Here is a 23,252-nt window from a genome sequence, read left to right as displayed (position 1 = left end):
CTCATTTACAACATATTCTTAATCAAACGTGTGTTTTTCTTCCATTTAAAGCCACTGTGGGTATAATTTATGTAACTTAATTCTCAGATAAAGACCTAAAATTGGTGGAGAACAAAATCAGAGATAAAAAGATGAAGCGGTGCTCAGTTACAGAGCAGTACTGCCATGATAACGTTGATCTGGACGCTGTAAAACGAGCAGCAGCATCCTGCCAGCGGCTGATATTTTAGTAACTGAAAAATAAAAATTCTGTCTTTGGCTTCCTCCCACAGTCCAAAGACACATTTAGTAAGGTTAGGTTAACAAATCTTCACGTCATACACACAGTGACTTTAAACCTTAAGCGAGGCAGTTATCTTCTGTATTTGCTTAAATGTATTTGTGTTGTGTTATTGAATGTGTGTTGCCTCAATTATAATAAAATCCTTAATCTTAAAAAAAAGTGTCCATTAATACAAATGGCTATTGATGCATATGGAATAAAAACTGAGACCTTGTGATTGAATGAGTCGGAGCAAACATGAGACAAAGTAGGTTTGATTTTAAAATTGTTTAATGCTGCTCTAAAACTGAAGACAGACAAAAGGTAAGACCAGAGAAGAAGAAGAAAAAGAGGCTGTCACTGGGACAAAAAGGAAAGACTAGACGTGCTGGAAGTTCTGGATACTAAACATTTAGTTCTGCTAAAACGAGCTGCTTGGTGCAGATTAGCATCATGCTGCTGAAATTCTACAGGATGCTATTTATGTCAAAATAACAAAAAGTCAAATTTAGTTCAATATTTCTATTTCTGTTCAGAATTTTACAGAAACATTTATTGCATGTTATCATTTGCCATCCTGAGAAGTTATAAAATAATTTGTATATAAATTAAATCATTGCACTCTGGTTCACTTTTCTCACCAAAAATGATGAAACTGAAAAGTGACCCAGGAGCAAAATCTTGATCACTGATAGAAAGGTGGGAAAATTGTAACCAAATGCTTCATAAATGCATCTTCCAGCCTCCATTCTGCACACTTTCAATATTAATAGTTACTTACATGCATTTCAAAGACAAGAGCAAATGTGCGCACATCCAAGCAAACTCTATTTATGTGCTAGACCAAAGAAACGATATGTTCCTACAAAACCGGGAAACATCTGCGGACTAGTTTTTAATTCTTGTTTCTGATCTGCAGCTACTGGCAGAGAAAAAACGCTTTTGTGTAAATTTTTTAAGAATGAAATTGGTACATGGAGCAAAACAGCATCAACACCTTTCCCCCTTTTTTCTTTTATTTTGACACAAATTTATTATCCTAAATGTCTCTAAGTGGCATCTTATAAGCTTCAAATGTGTAAAGTTAGAAGTGTATAAGTGTTAGTGTTGATTTGTAATTACTGAAAGCATCTGCTGACCTTTAGAAAACAGGAGACCAGCGTCTTATATTTTCATGCCAGCAATTAAATGAAGTGATGTTGATGTTATATAATCAATCCCACAGGTGTCCCCTTCAATTAAAGTCATCAACTTTGGAGCTGTGGTTGTGTGAGAAGTTATAAGTGTTAAATAAGCCGCTTAATTACTCTGAGACATAAATACTTTAAGCTAAAGCATCTAGAGAATTTATGCCACTCGTTAAGCCGTGTTTATTTTAATAGGTGTTAACATGCTATGGTATTAATGTGAGAATCGATGAACTTTTATATATCTGCACTGGTGAAGTGCACTCTGTTACTCGCCCTGTCCCTCCTGGGCCTGGAAAACAAGCAAATTGTTGCAAAAAACAATACATTTTTTAACCATTTATAAGAAAACACAAAGCTGTTACTTTCCAGAGTGCTTGCTTCTGTCATATTTCTGCCCTAAACCTAACATGGTGGGGAGTGTATGCCTGTTATTCTTTCAGAGGAACAGCTAAACACTCGTAGCTACAGTCTACATCGAATGCAGTACCTTCGAGCCTATTTCACGGCTCTTGGCTCTCATCTTGTTGGCCAGAGATTCGGCCATGTCAGCTCTCGCCTCGGCCTCCTCCAGCTCATGCTGAACCTTCCTGAATCTGGCCATGTGCACATTGGCCTGCTCCTCCTGGGGAACAATTGTTTTCAGTGTGATGGCGCTCTGACACTTCACTGTATCTCTGAATATATTTGTGCCGACAGTGATTCACTCACAGCTTCTTCAGCTTGTCGCTTGTAGGTTTTCATCTTGCTCTGGAGTTTGTCCACCAAATCCTGCAGCCGAATGTTGTTTTTCTTGTCTTCCTCGGACTGAAAACACAAGATGAACATCTCTTACAAACAGGAGAGACAAGAAAAGACAAATATCCATTCTCATTTTCTTAACTGCTAAAAACACCAGCTAATTTTACCTGATAGGTTAACTCTTTGATTTTCCTCTCATATTTTCGGACTCCTTTGATGGCCTCAGTGGAACGTTTTTGCTCGACTTCAAGCTCGTTCTCCAGCTCGCGGACCTGGAGACGTGAGGAAGTAGATTTTAATGTTACAGTGAGCTTTCAGTTTTCTGTAGGGCTTTGATTTAACTGAAAATGTGTAAAAATGTTTGCAACCAACTTTAACAGCACACTTTTCATGCTCAGTACACTCATGTGAAAACAAAAGTGTATCCTTTTTAAAGTCGGAGGTTTTCCATGTCAGGACATAAAAAATGTAAATGAATTAAATACAACCTCAGATGCACAGCAGCACGTGAAATATTACACCGTGTCGTAACTAATGAAAGCAAAGACGCAACGATTCACATGATTCAGCAGCTGTTTGACTCTCCTTCAGCAGCAACAACTTGGTCAGTCCCTCAATTTGCTGTGGAGGAATTTTAGCCCACTCTTCTTTAAAATGTTGCTTCAGTTCATTGAATTTTACAGCACTGGTTCATGCACCGCTGTCTGAAGGTCCCATCACAGCAACTCGGTCAGGTTTAGGTCTGAACTGGGTCATTGCACCACTTTGATTCTTCAGCTGTTCTGTTGGAGATTTGCTGCTGCTGTGCTTGGACCATTGCCCTGTTTCATTAGGACAATGAACTCCTCTTTGTACCAATGTGTTGACTCTAGAACACTTTGGTATAAAGAGGAGTTCATGATCACCTCAATGACTGCAAGGTGCCCAAATCAACAGCCTTCCACTCCCGTGCTAAAAGCTGCTATGGGGTGTTTGGTTTTGTGCACTATGGTCAGACGTCTCCATTTTAGTCTCACCGGTCCAAAGGACATTGTTCCCGAAGTCTTCTAGTTTGTTCAGCTGCACGTTTGCAAACCTAAACCACGCTGCCCTGCTCTTTTTAGACAGATGAGGGTTTCTCGTGGGAACCCTTCCAGACAAATACAGTCACAAACATTTAGCATGCTAACTGATGCCCATAGAGTCTGCAACGAAGCTCGTGGATTGTTAAAATGTAATTTCATAGCCATACACACCCTAGCCTCCAATTTCTGAAGCTGCTTCTTTCCACCCTTCATGGCCAAATTTTCAGCCTCATCCAATCGGTGCTGAAGGTCTTTCACCGTCACCTCCAGGTTCTTCTTCATCCTCTCCAGGTGAGCGCTGGTGTCCTGCTCTTTTTTCAGCTCTTCCGCCATCATGGCAGCCTAGAGACACCGAACCATGAGCACATCACATCTTTATGATAATCAAACGTGTGATAACTCAAATAAAAGCCCTGTAAGAGCGTCATACATCAGTAATGGCTTTCTTAGCCTTCTCCTCGGCATTCCTGGCCTCTTGAACGGCTTCTTCTATTTCACAGTGAAGCTGAGTTACATCCGCCTCAAGCTTCTTCTTGGTGTTTAGAAGGCTTGTGTTCTGGAAAAGATAATTAAAAAAAGACTGTGACCTGTAAATCCCGCAGGTCAGAATGGGTTGTTGAACAGGTGAGCAGCCTACCTGAGAATGCAGAAGTCCCGCGCGCTCGCTGGCATCGATCAGTTCCTGTTCAGCCACTTTTCGACTGCGCTCCGTCTGCTCCACAGCAGCTCGAAGCTCTTCGATCTCGGCCTGCATCAAGGCCGTTCTGCGCTCCATCATGGCTACTTGTTCCTTCATATCTTCCTGTCCTCTCACAGATTCATCCAGGTGGATTTGGGCATCCTGGAAATGCATTCAGGTGAGCGTCCAGTTAATTTGTCTTTGCCCACCTGAGAGATCTCACTGACCAACACTTGTCTAACTTGAGCATCAGGTCACAATTTACAGTGTATGGAACAGCTTGGTCATCAGCTTGGTTATAACTTAAGCTAATTTAGCTTCCTATTCGTATGAGGCAGGTTCCTATGTGAACTAAACTGATATTCAGGTTCGGTAACATAAACATTTAGTGGCAGCAGTCTTCCAGCTGGGTGTCTTTAAATCAAAAAAGCGATAACCAAAGGAGCTCGAGTGAAACATGTTAACATTTGTATTTCATGTTAATCCGAGAAAGAATTATTTTGGGCTTTTGTCACTTTTATTAGGTTTTGTTTGTATTAAAAGGTGACAGAGAGAGAGGGTCTCGAATCGAATCTGGGTTTCTTCATTTGGCCTGCTTCACTGTTGAGCTAAAATTGTGCCCTGGTCTAATTTTTGGCTCTTCAAGCTTCAGCCACACAGGCCTAGAGACCCGTCGGCAACCTTCTGGAAACCTCCGGTTGCTAGGGAGAAATGTTCATTCTCAGACTGGTGAGTGGCTGCTTGAGGTGAAACTGGTTGCTAAGAGGATGCTGCAGCAAAAATGTCTGATTGCTGCGGCTGCCTGCAGTTTGCATGGAACTTATATGCAAAGACTCTTGTTACTCCACTCTTATCTTCCAAACCTGTCTCTATTTTGCTTTTGCAAACACGCTTTCAGTATTTCAGCCAGTTCTTAAAGTTTTGCATGAAAAAAAAACCCCTTTCGTGAATGTTATAAAAGTATTAATGTGTGGTTGTACCTTGAGTTGCCCCTGAATGTTCCTCAGGTGTTTCTGAGCCTCGGCTGCCTGCCTGTTAGCATGGTTCAGCTGGATCTCCATCTCGTTCAGGTCTCCCTCCATCTTCTTCTTCACCCTCAGAGCGTCGTTCCTGCTGCGGACCTCGGCGTCCAGAGTGGCCTGCATGGACTCCAACACTCTCTGATGGTTCCTCTTCATCTGGTCGATCTCCTCGTCTTTCTCCGCTGATTTCCGGTCGACTTCAGCCTTCATCTGGTTCAGCTCCATCTGTGCATGCAGGATCTTCGACTCCTCCTGCTCCAGGGAAGCCTTAAAAACATTTCGGTTGCGTTTCACACTGTAATGGTAAGAATGCAGTATTTTTCTGATTTTCCTCACTTCCTTTTGAGTTATACCTCAGCTTCTTCCAGCGCAGCCTGCATGTCATATTTCTCCGTTTCCACCTGCTTCTTGAATTTGTCGAGCTCGTGAATCGTCTTTCCGCTCTCCCCAAGTTGTTCTGTTAAGTCTGAGATCTCCTCTATGTGTTGGAAAATCAGAATTGCAAGAAATTTCCAAAAAACTCTTTTAAAGTTGTTGATCCACACAAAACATTCTGATCTGACTCACGCTGCAGGTTTTTATTCTCCCTCTTCACCGTCTCCAGATGATCCAAAGCTTCCTCATATGAGTTCTTCAGTTTGAAGAGCTCGGTGCTCAGAGATCGACTCTCTTTCTGAGTTCCCTCGAGCTCAGCCTGAGACTCCTCGTACTTCTGCTTCCACTCAGCCAGAATCTGAGCTCAGGGAGACATTCGCTGGTCAGAATTAATGCTGTAATATGTGTGTGATAATTAATATAATAAATACATAATACCTTGTCAAAGTTTCTCTGCTTCTTGTCTAGTGTAGCAGCTAAGCTGTTGGATCGTTCCACATCCACCATCAGGTCCTCCATTTCATTCTGAAGCCGTTGTTTAGTTTTCTCCAGAGAGGCGCACTTTGAGTTCACCGCCTCGATTTGTTCTTCAGCCTCTTGCAGACGCTGGGCAAGCTTTTTCCTGTCAGAAGTAAAACCGCTTGTTTCAAATCAAAAAGTCTTAGTGTTTCTTTTGTGTGTTGTGTTGTGTTTTAGGACACATTTTTTTTCAGCCTTTATTTAACAAGGAAGCAAACTACTGGAGATTATGAATGTCATCTGTGAGAGGGCCCTAGATATCACAAGGTTAGGCAGCATTAACTAAGAAATCAAAGCTCCCAGAGAAACTCCGGGTTCAAATCCAGGACCCTCCTCTGTGAAGATAAAGATGGCGAGAGGCCATCCAGCCATGAGCACGGTATAATTCTTCCTCAGCACTTTCAACACCTCCATACTTTTGTCTCATGTAGACTAGACTCACTAACTTTACTGCAACCAATCAAATATTAGCAGCTGTTCCAAAATGCTGCAGCCCAGACTTTACCTTAAAGCTCCAGTTTTAGTCTCACTCACTTCTCACCTTTGTATTAAAATAGGTTTTCTTCTTTTTCTTTTTTTAACTATTTTTTAATCTTCCTAATCCTTTACCTCAAGTGAAGGAGCGACGTCAAATATTAATCCTAGCCTCATATTTCTACAGGAATTGGCCCATCGGCTTGGTGAGGATAATGGAAGGTTTTATGGGGTCATGTATGATTTTTTAACATTTTGATTTTATTGTAATTTTCCATTTCTAATTGTAATAATTTACAGTGAAACACATCTAACAGGTCTTTCAGCCTTTTCCCTGAAAAATGATTGAAAACCACAATTAATCACATGAGAACATTTTAGAAAACCTGTCATGGATGGAGGAAACGTTACAGTTTTTTCCTTTCTTGTTAATGATGATGTGGAAAATTAAGTGTTGTGCTTTGTTGGAAACAAAAATAAATTATGAATACCGTAGTAATGTGCATTTACTTGTTTACTCATTATTATATCAAAGTGCTTAAAACTGAGCGATATTTAGTCAAAGCCTGATGCACTGATCCGTTCTCGTTGTTTAATTACTTTGCCTCCTCGAGCTCTTCGGTGCGTTGGATGACATCAGTCTCATATTTGTTCCTCCAGAGGGCCACCTCCGAGTTTGCCTTAGACAAACAGCGCTGCAGCTCGGCTTTGGCCTCCTGCTCCTCCTCGTACTGCTCCCGAAGGAGATCGCAGTCGTGACGAGCTGACTGCAGACTGTGAGCCAGGGCGTTTTTTGCCTGCAGAGGAACACATCAATATGAAACACCGTGCGTGAAAAGAGTAAAGTAAACCAGCTGTTTGCAGGTGTGGGTGCTGATTACCTTCGTTTCCTCCTCTATCATTCGTTTCAACTCATCAATCTGTGTTGTGAATCCCTGTTTGCCTCTTGTCAGTTGGGAGATGAGACTTTCTCTCTCTTCCATTTGTCGGGATAATTCGGCTACAGCAGCCAAAGGAGAGAAGAACTTTTTAATTAAGGCTCTGTCATTTTATCGACTCCAATAAAAGGAGGAATTACCGTTCTCAGTCTGAAAGCGGGCTCTGTGATTGCTAAGGTCAGAGATTTGCCGCATGTTTTCATCGTTTTTAGTTTTCAGCTCCATGAGTTGATCTTCGAGTGAGCGACACATCTTCTCCAGGTTGACCTGTGAGAATATAAATGAACACAAATGAGATATTCAAGCTGTTAAAACTGTTCCTCTTGTCACACTAAAACTAATTAAGATGGACTTATAGTATGCTTTATTATTTTCTTCTTATATATTCTTAAAAGCACAGTTTTAACTCAAGGTCAGGCTTCAGGGTGCCCTAAATGTTCTGTTTCAGGGAGGTTTTTTCTACTTTTCTTCTCTATCCGGTCGTTAAGTCTGACGTCACTAGCCGTGTCTGGGCCTAAACTCCGCTGCAGGTCCATATATGGTCCATATATATATATATATATTTTTTTTACTATTTAATTTGTAAAAATGTGTATACACACACACACACACACGTAGGAAAATATTTAGTATACACATCCAGAAATGCATACACTATTATATATTGTACATATATTTATTAGTTTCAGGTTGGCCATTCTTGTATTTTGCTCGTTTGTGTTGTTGTGTTTGCACATCTCTGTTGCTTGTGGGGCTCGCACACAAGAATTTCACTCGCATGTGCTGTGCCAGTGTGCCTGCACATGTGATGTGACAATAAAAGTGATTTGATATATCAAACGATCACTATGGCATTACTGAGAGTTGAAAAACTGTCTAAAGTCTTTCATCTTTAATAAAATGATCAGCGTTCTGCTCTACCAGGTGTAACAATTGAGTTTAACATCCAGGCATCCATGAAAACGGAATTTATGACATTTAACAGAGTTAAAAGTTAGCAGGGAGTTAGCTCGCTAGCTTCTATCTAAATACAATATAGCATGTCCTGACTGCGGGGTTTTGGAAACAAATTCAAACGTACAGCTCTGTTATCACTTCCAGCATAAATGAAGACAGAAAACTAAACAGCAGTGACGTTTGTAGGGTTACTGAAGTTTGGCTAGCTGGTATATAATGATGTGCTACGTGACCGCTAGCGACACAGCTATGTTAGCATAATATAAACAAGCTAACTTTTTTTCTCACTCGATAAAAGTTAACGTGAGTGTTCTCGGTGGTCAGGAACTAGGGTTGCCAACCGTCCCTTAAAAAACGGAATCGTCCCGTATTTAGAAACAAAAGTACACGTCCCGTATTTAGAAACAAAAGTACACGTCCCGTATTGAGCTAATAAGGGACGCACTTTGTCCCGTAATCCAGTGAGAATCAAAAGTAGTCTATAACTTTTAATGGAATTAACGCTTTGTTTGAAAACACAATTCCCAGCCCCTCTCCTGCTTTGTGACCAATGAGCTGACAGCACACTTATGACAATTCGAGTATGACAATTCAGATTACCGCTCATCTCATTGGTCGAGGAAAGGTCGCTTACGGAGAAAATACCGGAAGACAACAGATGACCACAACAAGAAGCATGGCCAACAGGGAAACAAACGCCGACACTGCGGTGCAAGTCTCGGACGACAGTACACCTAAAGCTGGGCAGACACTGTGCGATTTTTTTCAGTCACGTTATTCAGCTCCTGCTCAAACTGCACGATTGACTCGCAGGGGTTAGAAGTTGGTAGGTCACGATGCAGGTCTCACACTATACCACCCGATGCTCTGATGCGACCTGAGTGCTCACACTGTGCCTCCATAACATGAAGGTTATAACAGAAAATCTGTCGCTCGCTCTCCCTCTGTCTTTCACTCACACAGACACGCACACCACCATCAACTTTGCTAAATTGCTAATGAAAAACATTGATCAGGCAGCTGTGATTAAGCAGCAATGTAAATCCAACTATTTTCACGGTTGTTGTGGTCGTGATCATTTTGTGAGGCCACATCGAAAAGGCTCGGATGAGCTTTCCAAAGTTCTACAAGTTGTGCCTCCATCGCTTGTGTCCAGATCACACGCCGCACAGCCGAGCTGCACCGTCTTTTTCACCGACGTTTACCTGTTTGCGCGTGAGCAGTGTGAGCGGCTCACGAGCGATTGATGATCGGGAGCTGCTCGAGGTGTTCATCGCTTCTCGTTACCCCACGTATACTACACGACGCACGATGAAGGCCAAAATCGGGCCGATCACCAAATCGGTCGCACGACTCAAAAATCGTCTCAAAATGGGCCAAAAATCGCACAGTGTGAGCCCAGCATTAGAGCAGCAATGTTTGTTCGCCCAGAGAAAGAAAAAAAGGCTGCGAAAGATAAGATAAGATAACCTTTATTAGTCCCACACGTGGGAAATTTGTTTTGTCACAGCAGGAAGTGGACAGTGCAAAAGTTATGACGCAAAAATTAGAATACAATAAGAATAAATACAGGGAGGAATGGGAAAAGGAAACCACTGGGCTGGGAACATGCACGATAACACCTATAAAGCGCACTGCACTGTGTGCCGGCGCACTTTTTCCATAGGCATGCTTCTAGTGGTGGGCACATGAAGAACATGAGGGGCGTGAAAGCTCGGGGAACCCTTAACCATTTTTTTGTCCACCAGGCCACGGCAGAAGCAGATATGGTATGTAAACACTGGTTTATTTTTTAAACCCTCTGGTTAAGGTTAATATGGGCATGTGCAGTGAATATCAGCGCTATGTGGCCAGAAGTGTGATAATATAATTTATTTTGTGTAATAAACAACTGCAAGGATAGATGATTACAACAAATAGATGACTAATACATAAAAGTAATACATAGATTAATAATGATGATGAGTTATGATGCGTAATCATGGGAACAAGCGGGTTTACAAACAGGAGCAGCTGATTAGCATTAGAAAAGCTGAAATAATACCTCAACTGAAGCCAATTGTACTAAATGCACTATATGTGCACTGTTACAAGAATATTTTTGTTGTATTGCTTTCTATTAATTTATATAATTTTAAGTTAAGCAGGGCAGAGTTCTTTTAAAGAAAGATTTACTTATATTCTCAAAAGTTAAGCATGACAGGCTTCTGTTTAAGAAAGAGACCTGTTTTACTGTGTTAATGTTGTCATTTTGAGCTAAAAATAAATGGCTAAATGATCATTTGTTTCCCATATGGTCATATCACAAAGAATATGCATCTGCTTAAATCAAATTCAAGTCAAATGGTTAAAAAAATAATTTCACACACAAAAAAAAGAGCTACCACACTGGGAAGGGTGAAGACAACTGGGTTGCCCGGCCCTGGCCACGAGGTGTCCCTTATTTATTTTTCAGGGAGTTGGCAACCCTATCAGGAACAAATGTAATCGCATGGCAGGATGCTGTAAAAGGACCAAACTTCAGCCAGGAGAACAACTGAGATAATCCATCCACAATACGAGGTTAGTCATTCATATACTGCTGCATGGGCTGGGCTGTAGTTACATCCTAAGGTTTTAAAAACTGAGCTTAAATAAATGATTAGCGGTAATAAAAGCCGAGGGAGGTCAACAGTGATCACTGACTGTTTTAGGAGCTTTTTGAGATTAAATAGAAGAAAATACATAACATTAAACATGTTAACAACACAAAAGCCATATTAAACGCAGACTACTTTAGGCCCGGAAGTAGGATTCGTCACATCATCACTTAACGACCGGATATGATGTTGACGAGACTGAATATACCTAACATGATATTCTCAGAAGCTCCACCCGCCTGCCATGATTGAAGCATAAGAATAAGGCGAATAAGCAAAATATCCTCAAAACTGTGGCTGAACTACTTGAGCAAAGCCTAAGGATGAAAAAGTGGAGTTCCGCAACATCACCTTTGCTTTTGCAACAGTTTCCATATTGCTGGCCAGATCATCAATCTCCATCTTCAGTTCACTCTTCTCCTTCTCCAGCTTCTGCTTGATTCGTTGGAGGTTGTCGATCTGCTCACCCAGCTCAGCCATGCTGTCTGCCTGCTTTTTGCGTAAAGCCGCCGTCGTGGCCTCATGGTGCAGCGTGGACTCCTCCAGGTCGCGCCGCAGTTTGAGGAACTCAGCCTCGTGCTTCTTGTTCATCTCGATCTGGGCGGCGGTAGCTCCTCCGGCCTCCTCCAGCCTCTCGCTGATCTCATCGAGCTCCCTGGCGAGGTCAGACCTCTGCTTCTCGATCTTGGCTCGGACCGCCCGCTCGGCCTCAACTTCTTCCTCCAATTCTTCAATGCGAGCCTGAAAGCAGAAAAACACAACACACGATATCACCGAGACTTAAACAGGTCATTTCTAACAGTGTTATTAATTTATGGTCTAACTCTGAACTTCATACATGGAGCTCCTTGATTTTCTTCTGGAGCTGGTTGTTTATAGCTTGCTCGTCCGAAATTTTGCTGAGCAGCTGGCTGTTTTCAAATTCCTTTCTGTGAAGATAAGAAGATATGAAGTATTTAATCAGTTCATTTCCACTTGAACACAAAACCACTGCAAAAGCTTACTTCTTAATTTTCTCCTCAGCTTGTTGTTTGTCATTTTCCAGGTCCATGAGGGATTCCTGCGTCAGCTTCAGATCCCCCTCGAGCTTCCGTTTAGCTCTTTCCAGGTCCATGCGGATCTTCTTTTCTTGCTCCAGTGAACCTTCAAGCTTTACAAGCAAATCGCACAAAGTTAATTGAGATATTTAGCGACACCAGGGTCTGAAAGTAGTCACACCAGCTCACGTCATCCACTTGCTGCTCCAGCTTAGACTTGGCTTTGGTCAGAGTGTTGACTTTGTCCTCCTCTGCTTGAAGGTCATCCAGTGTTTGCTGATGAGCCTCTTGGAGAGCTTTCTTCTCCTTGTTGAGTTTGGTCATGTTTTCATCCTGACCAGCCAGCTCCTCCATCAGGTTTTTAACCTGCAATAGGTCATAGGTCACCGCTATGAACATCAGAGTACAAACAGAAAATAATCCTAGAGCACACAATGAGTGAGTCCTCCTAGACTGAAACAGTAGATGGATTTTTGTCACATGACTTTGTTAATAGAGCACTAATAGAGGGTGAAGGACGGGCATTAACTTCTTGGTCTAAAACACTGCATACATTTAAATGGCCACCAGGGGGCGATATCTGTGAAACTACACTTCAGCTCTGTACTTTCCTGATGACTTCCTGTGTTCAGTCTTGCACTTTGAGTTATATTGAATAAAAGTCAAATATATAACATTTGTCGCAGCGGTCCTTTGATGAATAAAGGTAAATATGTCTCACTAAACTAAAGTAATGTCTCTGTTCCCATTTTGCCGCTTTGGACTGAATCCGGGCTTCAGATTAGATCTAAGATGTTCACGAGGTTGTGAGACTTGCTGGTAGAAGATCTTGGGACCTAAAAAGCAGCTGTAAACATGCGAACATTATCATTTAGCTCTTAGCAATCGTGGTGTCTAAGTGCATAGAGCTGCGACAAGGCAGCCCCTTGTTGTTTTTGGTAATCTTGATCTATATAAAAGCAGAAAAGGCAAGGTGAAAAGCATTTTACTGATACCACTCATGTATTTGTGCAGATTGTGCAAAATAAATCCACCAACTTGATGGTTTCTACATGAACTGCCATTAAGTTTGATCAGGTTGATCGACATCAACAATGACAACGCTTCATGTAGAACAATTCACAGAAGATTTTTCCTCCCTATCACCAAAACTAAAACGTCCATTAAAAATCACAAACCTTGTTTTCGGTAGCATGTTTCTCCTTCTCAACTTTAGCCAGCGTGAGCTCCAGGTCATCGATGTCTTTTTTAAGCTCAGAAGATTCGTCTTCGAGCTTCCGCTTCTTGGCGGTCAACTCTGCGTTCATCTCCTCTTCGTCCTCCAGCCTCTCCGACACCTCTTTGAGTTTGGCCTCCAGTTGAATTTTGCTTTTGATCAAACCTTCGCATCTCTCCTCTGCATCACAAAGATTTTCAGAGTCCTGAGAAAATGAAATGATATACCAGCATTAAAAACGAGTGCGTGAACTCTGATTTGACTGACTGGATGTTATTTGACACTTACAGCTTGTACTTGCAGGAGGAGGTTATTTTTCTCCTGCAACAGAGAAACCATTTTCTCTTCGAGCTCCTTTCTCTTGGCCTCTGACTTTGCCAGATCGTCTTTACACTTGATGAAGTCTTCTTTCATTGTTGCCATCTCCTTTTCAGTTGCTGCGCTTTTTAGAAGTGGCTTTATTTTAAAGAACAGCTTCATCCATGGCCAGTGTTTGACATTCATGAACGAGCGCAGGTTATACTGGAGAATCCAGATGCAGTCTCTGAAAAACATACAGTTTTTATTCCCTGCAGTGGTTGTTTTTTAGGATTACTGAGGAGTATTTGTAATGATGGGCCACCTTTGTGCTATTAAATTGTTGAATTCTTTTCTCATCAGATAGCCACGACACAGAGCTTGAGTCTGGGTCACAAGAGAGGCCAGCTTTTCATCTCGCAGCTCCTCTAGAGTGCCGAGTAAGCCAGCTTTAAAGAATACCTGCAAACATTATGGCGTATGAACAGATCAGTTTGTACCTAAAAGCTTTTAGAACTTCACAGCACTCTGGACAAATACCTTTGTGGTACCAAACCGGTACTGTGTGTGGTCAATGTCAATCGAACCAAGAAGCTTCTCAGAAGCCTTCTTTCCATCGATGAACTGTCCCTCTGGGATGGCACTGGCATTCAGGATTCTGTATCTGTTGGATGTGGATAAATGGGAGCAATCATAAACACTAATGATTTAGTTAAATGCTCATTATTAGCTGTTTTTGAATTGTAATCAGTGCCAACCGCTGCTTAAAATCGGCATAAAGGATCCTGCTGGGGAATCCTTTCCTGCAGATCCTGATGCCCTCCAGCACACCGTTACAGCGCAGCTGGTGAATGACCAAGTGGTTGTCCATTACACCTGCAGTGAAGTTGACACAACAGATTATAATAATCAGGTAATAATTTGCATTATTTTTGTCTTAAATAAGTGTTTTCTTTCATGTGTACCTGGTTTTTTAATCTCATTTGGAATCAAGCATCTGACAAAGTGAGGATGTGTGCTCCTCAAGTTGGTCATTAGCTTTCCGAGATTTTCCTGCAGAAGAACAATTACCAGATCTCTGAGGTTATCACACATTTAGAATAAAGGTGCAAATAATCCAAAATCAGTTCAGTTCAGCATTCACACCAGGCACACATAATTTGGAAAATGAGACTATCAAAAGGAATCGCGGACTCGTCCTCTTGGGAAATGAGGTCAAATTTAAAGGTCCTTGACATCCAAAAAGAGACTCTATAAAACTTGTCAAAAAGCCAACATTTGTCAAGTGGAGTGATGTCAGCGACCTGACCTGAACATGAATCTTTTTGAGCAGATTTGATCAATGAGCAGTTTTTATGTTTTGGTTTTACTGAAAACAAGAGTTAGGGATATCCCATCCATTAGACCAACAACTTAAAAAACAACAACACGAGGAGGCTTTGCCACGATTATGGACACAAATTTCTCTAAGACCAACCCAACAAGTCATTAGTATTCAATTTGTGTTGCTTACTGGAGGATCACCACCCCTAAAAATCAAAACAGTGAAAGTTAACTTTCCACAGATCACTTCTGTACCCTGAAAACAGCAGACACTGTCTGAAATGAGCCTCCCTTCTTCTTTCCTCCCTTCTTTCCACCTTTGCCTCCTCCAGCATCACCACCTGATTCTGCAAAGAAGGAACAGAAATATTAGTTTGCATGTCTAAGGTTTGAAGTTCCCACTGATTTTCAGATTCAGGAAGTTTATTTCTGTGTGTGAAGCAGATATAATGTACCTGCTTCTGCACTGGAAAAAGAGGCATACAAGTACGACAACAGTTTCATTGATGACTTCTGGTACAGCTGCACCACCGACTCGTTCAGTGGGTCTTTGTTCTTCTCCAACCAGCCGCTAATGTTGTAATCCACGCTGCCGGCATAGTGCACCAAGGAAAAGTGCGCCTCAGGTTTGCCTTTGACAACCTTTGGTTTCTGGAAAGCACTTGTTTTGCCAAGATGCTGGTCATAGAGTTTGTTCTTAAAAGAAGCATCTGAGGCCTTGGGGAACATGCACTCCTCTTCAAGAATAGAGAAGATGCCCATTGGCTGTTGAATACATAATGGAAACACATGAGATACGGTGTCCAAAATGAAATCTGATGCATTTATATCAGAATGTTTATCCCACCTTTTCAATGAGCTCAATGCAGGCTGCCAGGTCCATACCAAAGTCAATAAACTCCCAGTCGATCCCCTCCTTTTTGTATTCTTCTTGTTCCAGCACAAACATGTGATGGTTGAAATACTGTTGCAGCTTCTCGTTGGTGAAGTTAATGCAGAGCTGCTCCATGCTGTTGAACTACAACAAGAACCCAGAATTCAACAAATAGGAAAGAGAGTATATTTGACTGCGAGAGTCGAAACTTACATCAAATATCTCAAATCCAGCGATGTCCAACACACCGATGAAGAACTGCCTTGGCTGCTTTGTGTCCAACATCTCATTGATCCGAATGACCATCCATAAGAACATCTTCTCATAGACAGATTTGGCCAGAGCACTGACTGCATTGGCGACCTTTTTAGTGATACAAAGTAGGTGAGAAAATACTGTGTGGGAAAAACAAAAAATACAATTACAGATAGCTAAAGGCTGTAAAGGAAAGTATACCAAGGTAATCTGGGCTTCTTGCACTTTATCCAGTCTATAATAATGTTCAGGCTAGTGAGCCAGTTCATTAAGGGGACACTGACATCAGTGCAGGGTGATTTTGTACACTAAAAAAATGAAACATCACTATTGTTGGTTTTGAGGAATCCTCTTGTACTCCTAACTCATAATAAACCCACTAAATTAGTGTTAGTATTAATTTGACCCAACTCAATGAAAATCAGTTGAGTTAACCTGCAATAATACAATATTTCACTGAAATAACACAAATAACTTAAGTAAACCCAAACTGTTTCCTTAACACATTTGTGTGGAACCACTTTTTAAAGTAAATCCCCCCCAATTTTTTTGAGTGTAGTTTTTGCCAGATGATACATTTTTATTTGTCTGCTAATTACACAAGGACATAGTCCAAAAGCTGTAAGCTAGGTCACACTAGAGGAAACCAAATAGGTGGGCAACCTCCTGTTGACTAGGAAAAATCAGTAGTTGCCCAGTGACTGTATTGGTGAAGGTTTGGAAATGATTGACAAATTCATAAAAGCTGGCAAATGTTTCGATCAGTCTGAGTCAGCGTGCACCAATGAGTGCAACTCGTCTTCAATGTGTCTCTTAAAAGTAATATTGGACCAACTGACTGTATTATGGTTATATATGGTTATGCATCTGTCCTGCAGCAACTGTGTCACTGTGCATGGAATAGTTTCTGTTTCAGGACTATGGTGTTCTGGCTTGACTATAAATAATAGTTTATGTGTATGTAGACAACAACAGATTTGATATTTTTGCACATTTATCATAGTTAATTATCAAATTACCATAAACAGCTTGCATTAAAATTACAAGCTGATATTCAATCACACACTGATTTGTCTTACTGCCATTTTAGATTCATTATACAAGGTTGCAATAATTTTGTGCAGCAGTCTCCAGCCACCGTTTAGCATAACTGTATGACTGGGGAGAACATTACACTAACATCACTTTATGACATTTTAATACATGGCAATGACATCATTGTGGCTGGACTTTAAAGGAATTGTTCATATGGTCTGAAAGAAGCTTATTTTGAGTTCCTTTATAAGGACTCAGTCTTTGACAGGTGCTGATTGACTTAAATGTCAGACTCGGAAAGCAGTTCTGCTCGAGCAAAGACCAATTAATGTTGCTTTTGATGGGGCTTTGAGACGTTTTACTTTAGTAAATTGGCATCCAACTGCAGTCCATCTCACCTGCGCTGCTCTTCTTTTCTTGCTATTTTGCATGTATATAGAAAGGTGCCCAAGCAAACAAATGCAGGAAGATTATGCCTACAAAAAAGCTGTATTCTGTCTAAGCCCTTGAATCCGCATTATGTATTTCTTACACAGAGAAATGTGAGTCCTTGACAGTCTAGTTAGTACAACTGTTGCAATCATTAGTTGCTATTTATCTTAGACTGGAAAATGTTATCAGTATTTTTAATTCCACCTGGGGGCCTAACAAGTGAGGCAGACAACTCTATCTGCCAAAACAAATGTAAAATCCAAAGAGATTTTATTAAGCTCTGAAGCTTATCCCTGATTCAGCAAAGTAGTGGAAATGAACTTCACAGGGATGATCAAACACCGAATCTCCCTGATTAGGTGGAATAATGGGAACCAGTGAACATGTTACCAGCACCTAACAGGATTCATCACATTAAAGTCCATTAGAAATCTTTGTACTGTGATCTTTGCATACTTTTCATTTTCTATTTTATTTTTGTCATTGTGTTTTATCTTGGAGTCCTTGGAGATGACAGTTCTTATGAAACATTCATGCCCTTCACACAGATCTGACTCTGATCACAGGATTTGTTTTCCAGCTGATGTGAGGAGGATAGCGACGACACTTCTCTTTGCATCATTCCCAACCCTCTGGTGCAGTAATTTAAACTATCAGTCCAAGCTATCACGCTTTAAGAGTCTTTATGCTGTTACTGTACCTGAGGGACTGTCTGACCTTTGGTGACATATTCATTCCCCACCTTCACTCTGGGGTAGCAGAGTCCTTTCAGCAGGTCGGCAGAGTTCAGCCCCATGAGGAAGGCGACTTTGTCTGCCACTGAGAGACAGAAGGACTTCTTTGACATAAAGACATTCATGGTGTGTTTATTGATAATGAAAAGGCAGAAGGACTCACCCTCAGTGCCATCGGGCTCGGCCTGCTCCTCACGCTGCTTCTGCTTGAACTTCATGTTCCCATAATGCATCACAGCGCCAGTCAGTTTGTAGATGGAGACTTTTTCTTCACTGCTGAAGCCCAGGATGTCAATGGCAGTCTGTGAAACATGACAAATAATGAGCTAAAGTTTAAATTTGTATGTCATTGCAAATGATTAGAACTGCAGAGCTGACTCACGTCCGTGGCCACCAGCTCTTCTATATCATTGATGCTGGCCACAGAAATCTGCCCCTGACTGATCATGGGGAAGTCATATGGGTTTGTTGTTATGAGGAGCATTTCTGAGGAGAAGCAGAACATTTCTTATAAAAATGTCTTAAAGTTAAATCATGCTTTAAGACCTAATATGCTCACATTACCTATAAGCTCTGGCTTGTGCCCGGTCAGTATCTGATAGAAGATGTGGTAGCTCCTCTCTTCAGACAACTGGAAAGTCACTCTGGACTTTTCCAGCAGATCTACATGGTTTTACAGGAAATAATTAACAATCCTGACCATCTAATACATGTTGTTTAGATAGCATGTATATATGTTTGCAACTCATTTAACTGTTCCTCAAATTAAATCTTTTTTTTTGTTTGTTTTTGCTTTGTTTTATTATATTTTGACTTCTTTAAACGACCTTAAGTCATTGTAAACTTTTCATGTTTTTGTCTATTGTGTTACACACATTGAGATTGCATGTAATTAAATGTGCTATATAAATAAAATTGCCATTATATGAGGATGACTCAATTACGTAAAAGAAAACTTACAAGTTTCTATATCAGCAGAAGACAGTTTTCCTGTAGTTCCGAAGTGAATTCTGATAAATTTGCCCTGTAAAAACATAAAGTCTGTGAAAACCCTCAAAGAAAACATAATACAAATGTCATCCATTGGATTTATACCCACCAAAACCCACCAAACAATTAAATTACACATCTTTCACTATTCAGTTTTCGCTGATTTAAAAACGTACAAATCTTGAGGAGTTATCGTTCCTCACAGTCTTGGCATTCCCAAAGGCTTCCAGCAGGGGATTCGCTGAAATGATTTGATCTTCCAGCGTCCCCTGAAAAACAAGACCAGCACCATGTTTGGGATTTGGTATTAAATCCAGGCTTCGGATCATGAGCTGGATTCTTGTCTTACTATCAGTACCTGGATTTTTCCAGCAGAGTGATCCTTCTTGTCACCACCGGACACTGCGATTGTCGCAAAGTACTGGATGACACGCTTGGTGTTGACGGTCTTTCCTGCACCAGATTCTCCACTGTGAAGACAGAATAATACAATACTTGAAGTCGGTCAATAAAAGCACTTCATTTTGTAATGTTTTGGAATATGAGGCTCGTTTTTAGCTTCCATGCTCAGACTCACGTAATCAGGACAGACTGGTTCTCACGATCTGTTGGGGAGAACATAAATATAGTACAAAATAAATAAATATAGTTGTACTTCAGTACAAATTTGTACAAAACAGCCATGTGAACTGCTGGTTTGTCTTTAATAATCTTCTAAAAGCTCACAGAAAGTCTTTCTCTTTCTCACCTGTAAGCATATTTTGATATGCATTATCAGAGACAGAGAAAATGTGTGGCGGGGCCTCCATGCGCTTTTTCCCCCTGTAGGCTGCCACCACCTGTGGGTCATAAACTGGCAGCCACTTGTAAGGGTTCACAGTGACACAGAAGAGCCCAGAGTAGGTCTGCAGAGGAGAATATAAGTGGGACAAATCAGCGAGTCATATAGAGAGACGAGAATGTCGTTTATTACTTACATAAATCATCCACGCCGCATAACGATCTTTGAGGTTAAACAGCACAGAGGGCTCGTTGAGGTGCGTCATCATGGCCATGTCCTCGATCTTGTCGTACTTTGGAGGATTCATGGGAAGACAATCTTCGTCCTTAACTGTTACAATCTGTAAGAGTGGATGGAGAAGAGAAAAGGAAAGAGGAGTGATGAGATTCAGCACAATATAAAACTCAAAGAATCAGAAAAGCAAAATATTTTATTTTATTTTATTAGCTGCTACTGAGCTGGGCTTCGTTTGCTTCTGTTGTAGTTGTGTTTTGATTGTATGTGATTAAATCTGAAAAATAGCCAAGGTTATTCTTGTGCTATTAGTCTGTGAGGTTCATTATGTTCTAATTTTTAACAAATGATATCTCTCAGTGGGCACACGTGGCATAAACTACCTCTGCCTGGTGTGTTTATGCTCTGACACAGTGGAAAAACCACCCAAAGGAGACGGCTAAATCATTTGCTAAATGTGATTAAATTTGGTATCATGTGAGAAAAAACTTCAAAGAAAAAGATTCTCTTATAACCTGGAAGAGCAGAAGAGCATTTCTGCTTTAGGTTTATCATCTAAATGCGCATGTTTTCCTTTTCACTCTGAACAGGAGATTATTTCTTTAAATATCTGCAGCTGAGAAGTTTTGCAGAAGCACAAAATGAACTCGGAAGACCTCGTTTTGTGTTTGCAAAGACAACAAAGGACAGTTCAAACTAAAATGTCAGCAGAGGAAATCAGACGGCGATGGTTGCAGAAAGATGAAAACATTTTTAAAGAAGATCTAACAAAACTGAAACTTTTTTCTATCTGCTTTGTATCCAGAAGGACACAGCATAAAAATCAGCAAACATTAAGGAACCTTCACTGTTTTTTAAAAAAGATTATGACACTATTTTGGGGAAAATGCTCATAGACAAAATGTTACACAGTGGATAAGACAAATAATTTCAAACTCTCCTCTAAAAAATGACATTTTTTTAGCTTTACGTATATGTATGTTTATGTAGTAGATGTATACATATTGCCACATTTGGATTTACGTGTTGCTGGTTTCTTCATCTTTGACCTTAACCTTTTTCAGAATTGGACTAAGTGGTACTGACCTTTGGGAACCTCCTCACTCCAACCCTTTCGCTACCCTCACCCCTCCATCTTTGTTCTATCTCAAGAAGTTTTGACCTTTCTTTACTATTGTCTCCCTCCTTCCCCTGCAGGAGTGATGGAGGGAGATGAGGATGCGTGATACACTGAATGCATTACCAACCTCTATCCGTGCAACCTTTTCTCTCCTCTGTTATTTCTTTTCCTTCTTCTCGCTTTCTCTCTACTCTAACTGCTTTGGTGGAGCATCACATGGTGCAGAAGGCTTGAAAAGTGTCATGCATGCTGGCCGTGCATTGACTTTGTCTTTGTGCTCCAAAACAAATTGTCTGACGGACTGTTGGGAGGGTCATTGACATAACTTCAGTGACCCTTCCTGAGACAGGAAGAGACTGAACAGGCTGATCTGGAGGGCCAGCTCTGTTCTAGGATGCCCTCTGGACCCAGTGGAGGTGGTGAGTGACAGGAGAATGGTGGCTACGCTGTCATCCCCGTTGGACAACATCTCCCACCCCATGCAGGAGACTCTGACAGCACTGAGCAGCTCCTTTAGTGGCAGCTGCAGCAACCACAATGTGGGACGGAGAGATTTTGGAGGTCTTTCCTTCTAACTTCTGTCAGACGCCACAATAAAGACTTTGCAGATGACCACACATGAGCACAGACACACACACACACACACATCCAATACACCATGGTAGCCATCGCCTAGTCTCGCTGATGTGCAATATTACCGAGTGCAATTTTTCTGATACAACATAGTATTTTATTCTGTTTTGTGCAGTATGTTATTCTATTTTATCTCATTCTATTCTATAGATTCTTAATTTTTGCTGCTCTTAACTTTGTACTCTCCACTTTCTGCCGTGACCAAAAAATTTCCCACAAGTGGAACTAATAAAGGTTTATCTTATCTTAAAACCCTAACCCTGGCCCTGGACAACCAGACTATGTCATTTCTCTTCTTACTCAGTTGTTCTCCAAAGTCTTGGCAATCAGGAAACAAGGAAAACAGTATTTATAGCTGACACACAAAGACTAATTTTGGCCTTTTCCTTCATGGATTAAGGTTAGAGTTGCCACCTACGACGACGCCGCGTGCACAAATATTCACCTCATCAGCTTCGGTCTTCACGGTGACTTGGCCACCTTCTCTGCTCTGGACGACACCTTTGATGTACAGCTCCTTGGGTTCGGGCACGAAGCAGGCTGTTCTGGCATCAAACGGACGGTTCTGAGCCTCAATTCGCTCTTTCTCAGGTTTCCGGAGATAGATAGCTGCCGGCCCATACTGGGCCATCTCAGCATCGGTGCTCATGATGATATCTGAATTTTTAAAAGAAAAAAGGAACGTCAGGAAATTAAAAATAGTTTGCGAGAGAATGACTGTATTTTCTCACCCACCAGGTATCTAGACCCAGTTCAGTTAAAAATGACAGGGCAACAAGTGATTAAAAAAACAAATGCAGTCCTGAGTCAGCACTGTTGACAGGGACCAGAAGAGTAGATGGATGGTTCCAGCAGGAGGTTGAAACTCCTTTTATCGAGATGCTGCTGAAGCAAACCGGATGCTCCAAACTTGGCAATGTCACTCTGTCCAAATGTCAATCTCTCTGCATTATCGATCTCTGCTTGACACTTAAATATGGCACAGGATCTCGCTGTGGTAATAAGAACATGTCAGCAGCAGCAGGTGATGATCCTCAAGAACTATTTTTACATGCCTTCCATACTGTCGAGACCTGTCTCGGCTCCATCTGCAGGACGCGCATCACATTTAACGCATGATGAATCTCTTAATCGGGCTATTCAGCGTGACAGCTTTGATTTGGAGTGGGAGAATTTGTCATTGTATTTATTAATGGGCATAAACCGGACATAAACATTGTCTGCATGATGTATTGTGACTTTCACGTTCATACTGGACTCAACGACCAGCTGCTCATTCACCTCCAAAGCACCTTGTTTGGATTAACTGGCTTAAAGTCAAGAGAGATTAAAGAACACTGTTATTTCTCCTTTTATCATATTTCATCACATTCCATTCTTTTAAAGTACAGTCCATGCACGTGCATCAAAGAAGTGTAATCTATGATCTCAGTA

The 23,252-nt window shown here is 41.2% G+C and overlaps 1 long non-coding RNA gene and 1 pseudogene across 4 annotated transcripts; one reads left to right on the top strand and one right to left on the bottom strand.

Annotated features, from left to right (window-relative positions):
• Positions 1–563: 563 nt before the first annotated feature.
• On the bottom strand, positions 564–23,252 carry LOC308410752 (myosin heavy chain, fast skeletal muscle-like; annotated as a pseudogene). Its single transcript, XR_013974695.1, has 37 exons — positions 22,264–23,252; positions 20,028–20,171; positions 19,799–19,955; positions 19,628–19,655; positions 19,409–19,520; positions 19,227–19,319; positions 19,021–19,084; positions 18,443–18,723; positions 18,027–18,362; positions 15,818–15,967; positions 15,578–15,748; positions 15,186–15,495; positions 14,986–15,077; positions 14,373–14,460; positions 14,166–14,283; positions 13,948–14,071; positions 13,733–13,869; positions 13,399–13,654; positions 13,073–13,315; positions 12,084–12,260; positions 11,862–12,007; positions 11,696–11,786; positions 11,209–11,598; positions 7,402–7,528; positions 7,205–7,323; positions 6,924–7,120; positions 5,769–5,952; positions 5,523–5,688; positions 5,309–5,433; positions 4,914–5,222; positions 3,892–4,095; positions 3,685–3,810; positions 3,426–3,596; positions 2,358–2,462; positions 2,161–2,256; positions 1,940–2,074; positions 564–1,741 (listed from the first exon to the last, which is right to left on the bottom strand). The product of XR_013974695.1 is annotated as a myosin heavy chain, fast skeletal muscle-like (transcript).
• LOC308410753 lies at positions 8,783–17,998 on the top strand. Of its 3 annotated transcripts, none has more exons than XR_013974243.1 (5): positions 8,783–9,987; positions 10,674–10,780; positions 13,771–13,847; positions 14,217–14,320; positions 17,875–17,998. It is a non-coding gene; the product is annotated as an uncharacterized lncRNA (long non-coding RNA). The 3 variants fall into 3 exon arrangements; XR_013974244.1 differs by having other exon boundaries at positions 17,907–17,931; XR_013974245.1 differs by lacking the exons at positions 14,217–14,320; positions 17,875–17,998 and having other exon boundaries at positions 13,771–13,905.

Source organism: Rhamphochromis sp. 'chilingali' (genome assembly GCF_963969265.1).
Source record: "Rhamphochromis sp. 'chilingali' genome assembly, chromosome: 15".
Taxonomy (NCBI): domain Eukaryota; kingdom Metazoa; phylum Chordata; class Actinopteri; order Cichliformes; family Cichlidae; genus Rhamphochromis; species Rhamphochromis sp. 'chilingali'.
Note: the sequence above shows the minus strand (reverse complement) of the source record. Positions and strands in the feature narration are given on the sequence as shown.